This window comes from Heptranchias perlo, unplaced genomic scaffold, assembly GCF_035084215.1.
Source record: "Heptranchias perlo isolate sHepPer1 unplaced genomic scaffold, sHepPer1.hap1 HAP1_SCAFFOLD_54, whole genome shotgun sequence".
Taxonomy (NCBI): Eukaryota; Metazoa; Chordata; class Chondrichthyes; order Hexanchiformes; family Hexanchidae; genus Heptranchias; species Heptranchias perlo.
Genome location: NW_027139559.1, coordinates 1,824,229 through 1,839,426, shown reverse-complemented (window position 1 = coordinate 1,839,426; position 15,198 = coordinate 1,824,229).

Below are 15,198 nucleotides of genomic sequence, written 5' to 3'. Positions count from 1 at the left end.
ACGTATGTGGCGATGGCGACCCCGCCTTCCCACAATGCGGCGCGGCGGAGAAAGGCCCCTATCGAACCACAGTTCTGGCCGCGTTTCACTCTGGGAGATGGCGTCACCTGACCACGTGACTCCTCAACCGGTCAATCGGGTGCGGGGCAGCAGGCGGAGCCCAGCTGAGCCCGGCGGCGGACACGGTGAGCTGGCATCGACGTTACGACGTCACTTCTTGGTCAGGACAAAATGTCGGATGCGGAGCGGGCGGGTCAGCAGCGTTGGAGGCGTCCGTGTTGGGTCGTCATTGTCTTACGCGGTGAGGTCACTTCCTGTGAGACACAACGATGCCAGAGTCCCTGCCCCCTCCCCCTGTCTGCAAACCTGCATTGTGCTCAATATCTGGGGGACGCTTTGCTTCTCCCACGGAAGGGAATTAAGAATAATGTTAAAGAGTTTAAAATGGGTTTAAAGGGGGACTAATGTTATAAAGGGGTTAAAAAGAGTGTTAAAAGGGGTTCAATACGTCACTGGTTGAAAGGATAGTGAAGAGGTTAAAAATAGGTCTAATAAAATTAAAAGGTTAAAAAGGAGGTTGGAGGTAAAAATTTGTTTAAGAGGTTAAATGGTTTAAAAAGGATAGTTATAAGCGGTTTAAGGAGTTTATGTAGTTAAAAGCGGATTGAACAGGTCTTAAAAAGGGGTTTTAAAAGTGGTTAGGAGAGAGACTGCAAGCTCGGTGAGAAATAGATGGGTTTGAAAAGGAACCACAGTGGCAGAGTTTGGAGAAAGACAATCTCTCCAAAAAATGGGAATAAAAAGGGGGCAAAATGGCTTCAATAGTAGGGTTTAAAAATGAAGTTTAAAAGGAATTAAAGGGAGTTCAATGACGTTTCAAATGACAATTTAAAGTGGATTCAAAAAGGGGAATTAAATTGGAATAAAAAGGAGGTAAAGAAGGATGTTCAAAAAGAGGGTTCACGGGGGACGATTGAACCGGGTCTTATTTGCGATTCTAGATTAATTCTGGACCAGTGTGCGATGCTCATTTTCTCTCGTACTTTGTCTGAGTTTGTGTCACACCTTTTCTCTGCTTCTGTTTAATTCTCCCCCTCTCTCTGCGACCCTCTCTCTCATCTGTCCCGCTCTATTTCTCACCACTTCTTTCACTGTGTGTCTCTCTCTCTCCCTCTGACTTTGGTTCGCTCTTTCCCCTCACTCTTTGCCGAGTTGGGACTGTCCTCGCCTGGTCCATTCCCATCTATCCAGTCGAGTCAGAGAATCACCCGCGACGGCTTCTCTTCCTGCTCCTCCATCTTTACCTCTGGAAAACCCAATGACCTCTCCTTGGCCCCCGCCTATTTCTCCTCTACATTCTGCGCCTCGCCGAGATCATCCGAAAACACAACGTCAGGTTCCAGACGGCCTGTGGCGATCCAGCGCTCGTGGGGATGTCGCTTTTTGTTCCTTCGATGTCGGCTGTTCCTCCGATTGTGAAGTAGACTTCACCCAGCGCTGGATTGTTCACACTCCAATATTGAACGTTAGCTCGGATTAGACCGTCGTGAGACAGCTTAGTTTCACACCACTGATGATGTGTTGTTGCAATAGTAATCCTGCTCAGTCTGGGAGGAACCAGTTCAGGCTGCTGACAAGACCCAGCTCCACATCCCCACCATCTCTCCCAACCCCTCCACTGCCTCTGCTTTGTCACGCTGCTTCTCCGTCATCCAGTATTAGTTGAACAGAAATTTCCTCCCATTAAACTTTGGGAATACCGAAGCCCTTGTCTTCTGTCCCTGCCAATAACTCCATTCCCCAGACACTGACGCCATCCCTCTCCCTGGCCAATGTGTGAGGCTGAACCACACCGTTCACAACCTTAGCGCCCAGTTTGAATCTGAGATGAACTTCTGACCCCATATCCTCTCAATCACCAAGACCGCCGACTTCCGCCTCTATAACATCGCAGGTCTCCACCCATTTCCTCAGCTCATCTGCTGCTGAAACTCTCATCCATGCCTTTGTTACCTCCAGAATCAACTACTTCAATGCCCTCCCGGCCGGCCTCCAACCTTGTACCCTCTGCAAACTTGAGCTCATCCAAAACTCTACTGTCCAAATTCTCACTCGAATCAAGTTCCGTTCTCCTACCACCCCTCTGTGCTCGCTGATCTACTTTGGCTCCCAGTCCAGCAACGCCTCGATTTTAAAATTTTCATCCTTGTCTTCAAATCCATTTACAGCCTCGCCCCACCTTATCTCTGTAACCTCCACCAGCCCGACAACACTTCGAGATCTCTGCGCCACTCCAATTCTGGCCTCTTGCCTTTCACCGCTTTTCATCCCCCCACCACTGGCGGCCATGTCTTCAGCTGCCGAACCACTGAAGTGCCCTCGCGAAACCTGTCTGCCTCTCAATCTTCCTTTCCCCCTGTAAAACGCTCCTTGAAGCCTACATATTTACCGATGCTTTTGGTCACTTGTCCTCATATTTCCTTCAGCGGCTCGGTGTCAAACTTTGTTCGATAATCGCTCCTGTGAAACGCACTGGGACGTTTTACTACGTTAAAGGCGCTGCATAAATGGGAGTTATTGTTGTTAATATTCACCTGTGTCTCTGTCAGGGTCTTAATCTCCCTGGCATCAGTGGGAGTGTTTTACAGTTCACAGGATGTCTCTGGCCGTGGGCCATGAAGCACAGAGTGTCTCAGTGAGAATGTTAATATTAACCTCTGTAATCTATCGGTGTGTTTATATTCATGAGTCATTGGGAGTATGTTATTGTTTACAGGAAGTCTATGGCAGTGTTGTAGTTGGTACAGGGTGTCTGTTCATCAACGGTAATTTTTACAGGATGCTTCTGTCATTTTGTTAACAGATCTTGGGGGTCTCTGGGGTTGATTCGTTGCTGACAGGAAGTGCCTGGCAATGTATTAGTCTGGAATGATGTCAGTATTTTAATAGTTGCTGCGTGTATCTGTGAGACTTGTTAATGTTGACAGGCTGTTTCCTTGAATCTGTCAATGTTTACAGTGTTTCTGACAGTCTGTTAATGTTTACTGTGTATTTGTGTGAGTCTGCTAAAGTTTACAGTGTTTCTGTGATTCTATTAATATTTACAGTGTCTTTCTGCGAGCATATTGTTATTTACAACCTGTTTCTGTGAGTCAGTATGTTTTCAGTTTGTTTCTGTGAGACTGTTAATGTTTACAGAGTGTTTCTGTGAGTCTGTTAATATTTACAGGGTGTGTCTGTGAGACTGTTAATATTTATGTGGCGTTTCGGTGAAACTTTTAATGTTTACAGGTGGTTTCTGTGAATGTTAATGTTTACAGTGCGTTTCTGTGAGACGGTTATTATTTATAGGGCCATTCGGAGCGACTGTTAATGTTTTCAGCGTGTTTCCTTGAGTCTGTTAATGTTTACCGGGTGTTTCTGTTACTGTGTAATTGTTCACCTATTGTCCATTTATGTTTTTTAATTTCTAAGGAGTCTTCCGTCATGTTACTGAACGTTTAAGTGATCATTTCTTTCAATAATTTAAAACACCTTCCAACGATTGTCCAGTCCCACAATGTCTCGACAGGAAGCTGTAGTGAAATTCCCGGCCACATTCAAGATTCACCGCAGGGACCTCAGAGGTTGTGATCGTCCGCAAACTTCCATTCAAATTAGGAACCGATGATAGTACTTTGGACTGGTTCAGTGTCATAGCCGATTGACCACAATATCTCTATAGCACAGAGCCCGGGGGCGGAGTGGTTCCGACAGAACATAAAAGAGGATTGAGTTCTGATGCTGGGAATTTTTTTGTTGTTCTCATCATTTAATGATTTCAACAATTAGAGAAAAGGGATATTTCAGCATATTTTTCAACTGCTCTCTGAATTTAGTCTGGGTCACAGCATAAATACAAGTGTTTGTGCAGCAACTCAGGAGCTGGAGCATGAATCCCAGTTCCATTAGAAAGATAGGCGGAATTGCAGACGGACGTATGAAATCCAACACCCGCACCCATATAGAATACAACATAAACATCGCCCATAACAGCATGAAATTCCCCGAGATGACGAACAGTAAAATAATGGACTTCCTTCGACTCGTAATTTCTGGGTCACTGGGACTCTCTTCACTGCTGTGGTCCCGGAGTCTCCTGCGGGCTCTGTTGGCCACTACAATGTGTCTGAGGATTAAAACATTGAGCAACAGAATCAGAACAAATGCGACCCCCGGGGTTAGAATATAATGCAGGAGTTCGATTGATCCCCCCACCCGGGAATATTTTAAACCACCATCATCACTACAAAACCAGGGAAGGTTGCCAAGAGCATACCCACTCGATAACATAAAGTACCAGGTGATGTTCTTCAAACAGCTCAGCACAGTCACTGTTCCCAGAACCACAGCCGCCGTTTTCTCGGTGCAATATTTAGTTTTCAGTTTCTGGCAACAAATGGCCAGAAATCGATCAAAGGTGAAAGTGACGGTGAACCAGACAGAACAGTCTGTCGCTGCATAAAGCAGGACGGCGTGGATATTACACACGCGGATGTCGGACAGGAAAACAAAATGTTCGAAATAAACAATCGGAATCTGTCTCAATATCAGATCGATGACAACGACCACTAGATCCGCCGCTGCCATGGCCACCAGGTACCGAGTGACACATTTGGAGAGACCGCACTTTCCTCGCGACAGGATCACAATCGTCACTAAGTTAACTGTAAGGAAGGTAAATGAAGAGGGAAATTATACATCAGGCTGGGAGCAAAAGCAGCAGTTTGATGGAGTTCGGGGTGAAATTTGCTGATTTTTTACTGCATCCAGTGATGGGTCTGATTATTATACTTGTGATACGGCTTTCTACTGGAGACAGAGTTTAAATATAATAATAGTGATTGGACTGTGAAACAGAGAAACAAACAGGGATTTCTGCTGGAATCAGGAGTGGATTGAGAACTAAATAAAATAAAGGAATTAAATTACACATGAAAGATAATCGGTTTCCAATGAATCACATCCCCCTGTATTGGTAGAGCCTTTGATCCACGTGTAAATATTAATACTATCCGTGGTTCCAAAGTCAACTTTGTCATAATCTGTGGACCCACTTGTCAACATCGTACCGTCATTTTAACTCTTGTCGCTATGGCCACAGATTCTCGGCGCCACTATAAACATTCGGGAAGTCCAGAGATCCAACTTTAAGTATTGGTAATTTCTCCGGATCCCGTGTTAATGTGGTATCGTCTCTAAAAACCTCTGAAATTTTGGTACAGTCACTAAATCCCCCATTAATGTTGATCTTTCCATTCAATCTCCAGACCGTGTTAGTCTAGACAAGCGTCAATGGACAGTGTCAATATTTCACACAGTAAAATAATCTTAGAGCATACAAGGAGGACACTCGGCCCAACGTGCCCATGCCGGCTCTTCTGGAAGAGTTATCCAATAATTCCCACTCCCCTGCCCTTTCCGTAAAACCCTGAAAATGTTTCCTTTTCAAGTGTCTGTCCAATTACCTTTGGGAAGCTACTGTTGAATATTCTTCCACCACCTTTCAGACAATACATTCCAGATCATAACAAGTCGCTGCATAAAAAAAATCTCCTCATCTCCCCCTGGTTCATTTCCCAATGATCTTAAATCCGTTCCTTTGGTTACCGACCCTCCTGCCAGTGGATACAGTTTCTACTTTCTAACTCTCTCAAAACCCCTCATTAATTTGAACACCTTTATTAAATCTCCCCATGGCTTTTTTCTGCTCTAAGTGAACAATCCCAGCTTCTCTAGTCTCTCCACACAATGAAATCCTTTATGCCTGCTACCATTTTAGCTAATGGCCTCTGCACTCTTTATTTGACGAACTTTCAAAAGTATGGTGACCAGAATTGGGCACAATAACCCAGCTGAGGCCGAACGAAGCAGTGGCAGAGCGTTTACATATTCAGGAAGACGCCAGAATGCGCCAGTGATTACATGCATGGGTGAGTCAATATTTACAGGGTTACCAGGGAGCGTGCCCATTCAGGAAACCCCGAGTGCGTTGATATGTACAGATTCTGTAACAATAAGTCAATGCAAACCTAGGACACAGGACCAGGAGTAGGCCATTCAGCCGCTCGAGTCTGTTCACCATCCAATTCGTTCATGGCTGATCTGCATCTCAACACCTTTTAAACCCCTTTTGATCCATATAATTTGTTAATAAACAAAAAGCTATCGATTTCAGTCCAGAAAATGTCAATTGACCCAATGCACACAGCCGTTTGGGGAACAGTGTTCAAGGTTTCCACTTCCCGTTGGGTCAAAAAGTGCCTCCTGATTTCGCTCCTAAATGGAAGAATTTGCCCGCTCCCTTTGGATTCCACCAGAATTGAAAACATTTGTCGGGATCTACCCGATTCAATCCATTTATGACTTTAAACACTTCGATTAGATAACTTCTCAGATTTTAAACGAAAGGGAATACAAAAAAGTTTATGCATCCCACAAGTACTGACACGCACAAAGGAACATCCAGTAAAGAGTGAGAATCACTTTTGAATAACTTATAATGACTGACACACAAATAGAAAGATCCAGCAAATACTGACACTAATTTAAAAACATCCTGTAAATACTGATACTCAACCAGGAACATCCTGTAAAAACTGACACTCAACAAGGAACATCCTGTAAATATTGACAATCAACCAGGAACATCCTGTAAATACTGATAATCAACCAGGAACATCCTATAAATACTGACACTCAACCAGGAACATCCTAAAAATACTGACACTCAAACAGGAACATCCTGTAAATACTGACACTCAACCAGGAACATCCTATAAATACTGACAGTCAACCAGGAACATCCTGTAAATACTGACACTCAACCAGGAACATCCTGTAAATACTGACACTCAACCAGGAACATCCTGTAAATACTGACACTCAACCAGGAACATCCTGTAAATACTGACAGTCAACCAGGAACATCCTGTAAATACTGACACTCAACCAGGAACATCCTGTAAATACTGACACTCAACCAGGAACATCCTGTAAATACTGACACTCAACCAGGAACATCCTAAAAATATTGACAGTCAGCCAGGAACATCCTGTAAATACTGACACTCAACCAGGAACATCCTGTAAATACTGACACTCAACCAGGAACATCCTGTAAATACTGACACTCAACCAGGAACATCCTATAAATACTGACACTCAACCAGGAACATCCTGTAAATACTGACACTCAAGCAGGAACATCCTGTAAATACTGACAGTCAACCAGGAACATCCTATAAATACTGACAGTCAACCAGGAACATCCTGTAAATACTGACACTCAACCAGGAACATCCTGTAAATACTGACACTCAACCAGGAACGTCCTGTAAATACTGACAGTCAACCAGGAACATCCTATAAATACTGACACTCAACCAGGAACATCCTGTAAATACTGACACTCAACCAGGAACGTCCTATAAATACTGACACTCAACCAGGAACATCCTGTAAATACTGACACTCAACCAGGAACATCCTATAAATACTGACAGTCAACCAGGAACATCCTGTAAATACTGACACTCAAGCAGGAACATCCTGTAAATACTGACACTCCCTCAGGAAAATTGTCGAAATGATGTTTCTCACCTAGGAACATCCTGCAAATACTGACACTCACTCGGGAATACCCTGTAAATACTGACACTCACTAAGGAACATTATTGAAATACTGACACTAAGCGAGGAACAGACTGTAAATACTGACACTCACCTCGGAACATCCTGTAAATATTGACACTCACCGAGTAACAGGCGGCAAATACTTACACTGACACAGAAACATCCTGAAAAAATTGAAACTCACCCAAGAACATCCTCTAATTTCTGACATATACCTATTAACAATCTATAAATACTGACACTCACCGAGTAACATCCTGTAAATACCGACACTCAGCTTGGAGCATCCTGTAAATACTGACACTCAAACAGGAACATGCTTTGAATACTGATACTCACGTAGGATCTGCCTGCAAATACTTACTCTCACTCAGGAACATCCTGATAAAATTGAAACTCACCCAGGAAGATCCTCTAAATACTGACATTCACCTTGGAACAATCTATAAATACTGACGCTCACCTAGTAACATCCTGTAAATACTGACACTCAGCTGGGAACATCCTGTAAATACTGACACTGACCAAGGAACATCTTCTAAATACTGACACTCACCCAGGAACATTCTATAAATACTGACACTCACCCAGGACCCTGCTGTAAATACAAACAGTCAACGAGGAACATTCTGTAAATAATGTGATTCACCTAGGAATATATTGTATATACTGAAACTCATCCAGGAGCATTCTGTAAATACTGGCACTCACCTAGGAACATCCTGTAAATCCTGACACTCACGCAGGACCATGCTGTAAATACAAACACTCAAACTGGAACATTCTGTCAATAGTGACACACACTCATGGACATCCTGCGAATACTAACAGATACTCGGGAACATCCTGTAAATAATGACGCAATCAGGAACATCCTGTAAATACTGACACTCATTCAAGAATAAACTGTAAATACTGAAACTCACTCAGGAGCATCCTGTAAAAACTAACACTCACTCAAGAACATCCTGTAAACAATGACACAAACTCGGGAACATAATGTAAATATTGACACTCACCCAGGAACGAACTGTAAATAATGACACTCACTCTGGATCGTTCCGTACATACTGACACGCACTCGGGAACATCGTATAAATACTGAGACCTACCCAGGAACATTGTATAAGGAAGGAATCTCGCCGAGGAGCATCCTGTAAATACTGACACTCAAGCGGGATCTTCCTGAAAATACTGACAGACACTCAGGAACATCCTGTAATTACGGACACACACTCAGGACCTTCCTGTAAATACTGACACTCACTCGGGAACACCTTGTAAAAAAAGACACTCATTCAGGAAAATCCGGTAAATACTGACACTCACTCAGAAAAATCCTGTAAAAACTGACACATATTCAGGAACATCCTGGAAATACTCACGCGCTCAGGAACATCCTGTAAATACTGACACTCAAAAAGGAACATCTTGTAAAAACTGACAATCAATAAGCAACATCCTATGAATACTGACACTCACAGAAGAATATTCTGCAAATACTGACACTAACTCAAGAACATCCGGTAAATAATGACACTAGCCCAGGAACATTCTGTAAATACTTACACTCACCTGGTACATCCTGAAAAAATACATCACGCAGGAAGATCATGTAAATACTGACACTCACCTTGGAACAGTCTGCAAATACTTACGCTCACTAAGGAACATCCTGAAAAAAAAAGGCAATCGCTAAGGAACATCCTATAAATACTGACACTCACCTCTGAACAATCTATAAACACTGACACCCACTCAAGAATATTCTGTAAATACTGAAACTCTCTCAAGAACATCCTGTAAATAATGACACTCGCCCAGGAACGTCCTGTAAATAATGAGACTCATCCAGGAACATTCTGTCAATACTTCCACTCACCTGGTACATCCTGCAAATAAAACATCACACAGGAACATCCTGTAAATATTGACACTCACCTGGTACATCATGTAAATCCTGACACTCACCCAGGAACATCCTGTAAATATAAATAATGACACTCAAACAGGAACATTCTTGAAATACCGAAACTAACCGGGCAACACCCTGTAAATACTGACACTCACCTCGTAACATCCTGCAAATACTGACACTCATTCAGGAACATCGTCTAAATACTGACACTCACCGAGAAACAACCTATAAATACTGACACTCACCGAGGAACAACCTATAAATACTGACACTCACCGAGGAACAACCTATAAATACTGACACTCACCGAGAAACAACCTATAAATACTGACACTCACCGAGGAACAACCTATAAATACTGACACTCACCGAGAAACAACCTATAAATACTGACACTCACCGCGGAACAACCTATAAATACTGACACTCACCGAGGAACAACCTATAAATACTGACACTCACCGAGAAACAACCTATAAATACTGACACTCACCGAGAAACAACCTATAAATACTGACACTCACCGAGGAACAACCTATAAACACTGACACTCATTCAGGCAAAACCCGTAAATATTGAAACTCACTCAGGAACGGCTTGTCAATCCAGATACACACTCGGGAACATCCGGTAAATAATAACACTCACTCAGGATTATCCTGTAAACACTGACAGTCACTCAGGAACATCCTGTTAATATTGATACACACCCAGCAACATCCTGTAAACACTGACATTAAAACAGGAACATCCTGAAAACACTGACAGTTATTCAGGAACATCCTGTAAATACAGACACTCACTCAGGAACATCCTGTAAATATTGAAACTCACTCAGGAACGGCTTGTAAATACAATCACTCACTCAGGGACATCCGGTAGATAATGACACTCACTCAGGATCATCCTGTAAATACTGACACTCACTCAGGAGCACCCTGTAAATTCTGACACGCACGCTCGAACTTCCTGCAAATACTGGACTCACAGAGAAACATCCCGTCAATACTGACATTCACTGAGCAACATCCTGCATAGACAGATGCTCAACAGCTTGATCCAGTAAATACTGACACTCACTCAAGAGCATCTTGTAAATACTGACACTCACTCAGGATCGTCCTGTAAATCCTGACACTCACTCAGGAAGATTATGTAAATACTGAAACTCACCTAGGAACATCCTCTAAATACTGACACACAAACAGGAACATTCTTGACATACTAAAACTAACCGGGCAACATCCTGTAAATGCTGACACTCAAACAGGAACATTCTGCAAATGCTGACAGTCACCCACGGACATCCACTAAATACTGACACTCACCTATGAACAATCTATAAATACTGACACTCACCTCGTAACATCCTTTAAAGGCTGACACTCATTCAGGAACAACCCGTAAATACTGACACTCATTCAGGACCATCCTGTAAATATTGAAACTCACTCAGGAACGGCTTGTATATACAAACACTCACTCGGGAACATCCGGTAAATAATGACACTTACTCAGGATTATCCTGTAAATACTGACACTCACTCACGAACATCTGGTAAATACTGACAGTCACACAGGAAAAACCTGTAAATACTGATACACACTCAGCAACATCCTGTAAACACTGACACTAACACGGAACATCCTGTAAATACTGACAATAAAACAGGAACATCCTGTAAACACTGACACTTATTCAGGTACATCCTGTAGATACTGACACTCATTCAGGAGCAACCCGTAAATACAGACACTAATTCAGGAACATCCTGTAAATACTGACACTCACTCAGAAAAATCCTGTCAATGCTGAGCCTCAGAGAGGAACATCAAGTAAATACTGGCACAGAATCAGGAAAATCGTTTAAATAATGGCAATGAAATCGGAAAAATCTGTAAATACTGAGACTCACCCAGGAGCCACCTATAAATAATGACACTCATGCAGAAAGATCCTTTAAATGTTGACATTCGCTCAGTAACATCCTTTAAATACTGACACAAATTCAGGAACATCCTGTAACCACTGACAGTCACTCAGGAACAACCTCTAAATGCTGACACTCTACAAGGACATTCCGTTCATAATGACACTCTCTCAGGAAAACCCTGTAATTACTGACACTCATCCAGGAACTACCTGTAAATGTTGACAATGACCCTGGAATGATCTGCAAATAATAACACTCGCACAGGGATCCAAATACATTTTTGTGAATCACCAGGAGTTCCCATAATTACATCTCCCATCCCAGAAAACCCATACAGAAAATGGGACATGCCAGTCGATATCGGAATTACATCTCCCATTCTAGAAACCTACACAGATATAAAGACTTAGCAGGACACCTCCGCAATTACATCAACCATCCCAGAGACCGCTTAAAGATATAAAGACCTAAGAAGAGTGCCCGTAATGAGATCACCCATCCCGGAAACCCCATATCGATATAAAGACTTATGAGGAGACACCTGTAACTACATGTAACATCCCAGAATCCCCACATAGATATTCAAAACTTGCAGCAGAACCCCGTAATTTTATCTCTCATTCCAGAAAACCCATAGAGGTGCAGAGTCTTACGAGGAGACCCCAAAATTACATCGCCCATCCCGGAAAACCCATATTGATAGAGAGACTTCCGTGGAGTCCCCGTAATTACATCTCCCATCACGGAAAACCCACACAGATATAGGGACAGACCAAGAATTCCTGTAATTATAACTTCCATTCCTGATACCCCATACAGATTTAAAGACATCCAAGGAGACCTAGTTTCCATCCTGGAAACCAAATTTTGATGTTGAGTGACCAGGGGATCCCTTAATTGTATTTCCAATCCTGGAAACCCCATATCGATATAATTTCTCAGCAGAAGACCTCCGTTAGTACATCTCCCATCGGAGATACCCTATATAGATATAGAGACTGAAGAGGACAGCCCAGAATTACATCTCCCATCCCGGATAACTCATGTAGCCACAGAGACTTAGAATGAAAACCCGTCATTTCCTTACATCCTGGAAACCGATCTCGATATAGAGGTTCACGAGGAGGTAATTGAATCTCCGATCCCGACAACTCCATATGGATATAGAGACTTACCAGGAGATCCCGGAATTACATCTCGCATCCCAGAAACACATGTAGATATCGGACTTACCAGGAGACCCCGTAATTACATCTCACATCCTGGAAACACATGTAGATATCGGACTTACCAAGAGACCCTGTACTTACATCTCGCATCCTGGAAACACATGTAGATATGGAGACTTACCAGTGGACCCCGTAATTACATCTCGCATCCTGAAAACACATGTGCATATGGAGACTTACCAGTGGACCCCGTAATTTCATCTCGCATCCTGGAAACACATGTCGATATGGAGACTGACCAGGAGACCCCGTAATTACATCACGCATCCTGAAAACACAAGTAGATCTAGAGACTTACCAGGAGACCCCGTAATTACATCACGCATCCTGAAAACACATGTAGATATAGGGATTTACCAGGAGACTCCGTAATTACATCTCGCATCCTGGAAACACATGTCGATATCGAGACTTACCAGGAGACCCGTCATTACATCACGCATCCTGAAAACATATGTGGATATAGGGATTTACCAGGAGACCCCGTAATGACATCTCGCATCCTGGAAACACATGTCGATGTCGAAACTTACCAGGAGACGCCCTAATTCCATCTCGCATCCTGGAAACAGATGTAGATATAGAGATTTACCAGGAGACCCCTTAATTAAATCACCTTCCCGGAGATCCAATATAGATATCGAAACTTACCAGCAAACATCGTAGTTACACATTGCGTCCCGAATACCCCATATACATATGCAGGCTTAGCAGGAGCTCCAGGAGAAGTGAAGATGAGGCAGTAAATTACGAGAACAGTAATACAGTGAAAGGTAGTTTACAAAACTAAAAGCTGGATATAGAGGCTTATCAACAATGGCATCATCAGCGAGGAGCAGACAGTAAACGGGAAGAACAGTATGACAGTTAAACACGTGTTATAGAATTAATAGCTGATATAGAAGTTCCCAGGGACACCGACAGCAGCGAGGAGGGAATTGTAAATGACAAGAATAATAATACAGTGAAACCTGTTTTATGGAGTGAATAGGCGAATATAGAGAATAACCAGGAACACTAACTGCAGAAAGGAGGGGATGGTAGCTCACAAGAAATGTAATACGGTAAAACGTGGGACATATACATAATAGCTCGACATTGAACTCAGCACGATCACCAAAATCAGCGAACTGGAAGAAATAAATGAGAGGAGCAGGCGTACAGTTAATCGTGGATTATAGAATCGATAGGTTGATATAGAGAATTAACAGCAAGGAAGGGGAAGTAAATGAGAAGAACAGTAATAATACAGTTAAACATGGTTTAGGGAATTAATAATAAAGAATATTACCAGGGACACCTGCAACAGCGAGGATGGGATAGTAAATCTTTTGAATAATCAGAAGTGCCAAATATATCCGAACAGCTAATCTTAGTCTATCATAATTTGCAGAAAGATAATCAAACTCCCAGGAGAAACTCCTGCCCATTGTTGTAACATTCCAATCGATTGTAACCAGATTATGACCCATTGTTGTAACATTCCAATCTATTGTCCTCAGATTATGGCCCATTCTTGTCACATTCAATTTATTGTTCTCCGATTCAGACGCTTTCTCCTCCTCTCTGTCGAGCCGCTGATCCCTGTTAAGGCCGGAGGTGGTACTTCACCTGACATATGGGATAACACATTGCATGGAGCTCCATATTTATATCAAAGGGAAACTCTCCAGTGAAACAATTAGGGCCCGTGGAGGCTGACTTGAATTACAGTCACAGAATAAACAGGTTCAGTTAACGCCTTTCAACCCAATACATTTTATATCACAACATATATTTATCCAAATATTTCACAGTTGTAAATCTAAAAGCTCAGCACATTATTTTAACTAATATTTGAAAGAACAGCAACTATGAGACCCGCAATCTGACAGCATCTGTATGAAGCGAGAGCAGCTTCAATTACAGATTGCAGATTACTTCTGAACGTGATTTATTAATTAATTTCAGTTCGTTTCTACCCATTTCTAAAGGGTTGGGTTTACACTGAGAGATAGAAACAGAATCATTTGATCAGTCAGCTTGAAGACCACCCTGCCAATATTGGTGTAATCTCTGGATACCCCTTTAATATTTGGAAATCAAACGATTATATTGCAAATATTGGTACCGCTTCTGGATCTACCTTTAAGTATCGGTAATTCACACAGTCTATTGGTCTCCCTGCAAATATTCCTATAGACTACGATAAAGGCTCTGGATAATTCTAAAATTATTGGGCCATCTCAAGATTTCCCAGTATTATTGAAACATCTCTGGATAACCCACTTAAATATTAGCAAAATCCCTGCATCCCTCTCTAAATACTAACAAACTGTCTGCATCCCATGTAAATATTAGTCCAGTCTCTCCATGCACAAAGAATTTCAGTGCAGTCTATGAATCTATTGTAAATATTGTTTTTTTTCTGGATCGCTTTGCAATCGTTGTAGAGTGTGTGGTT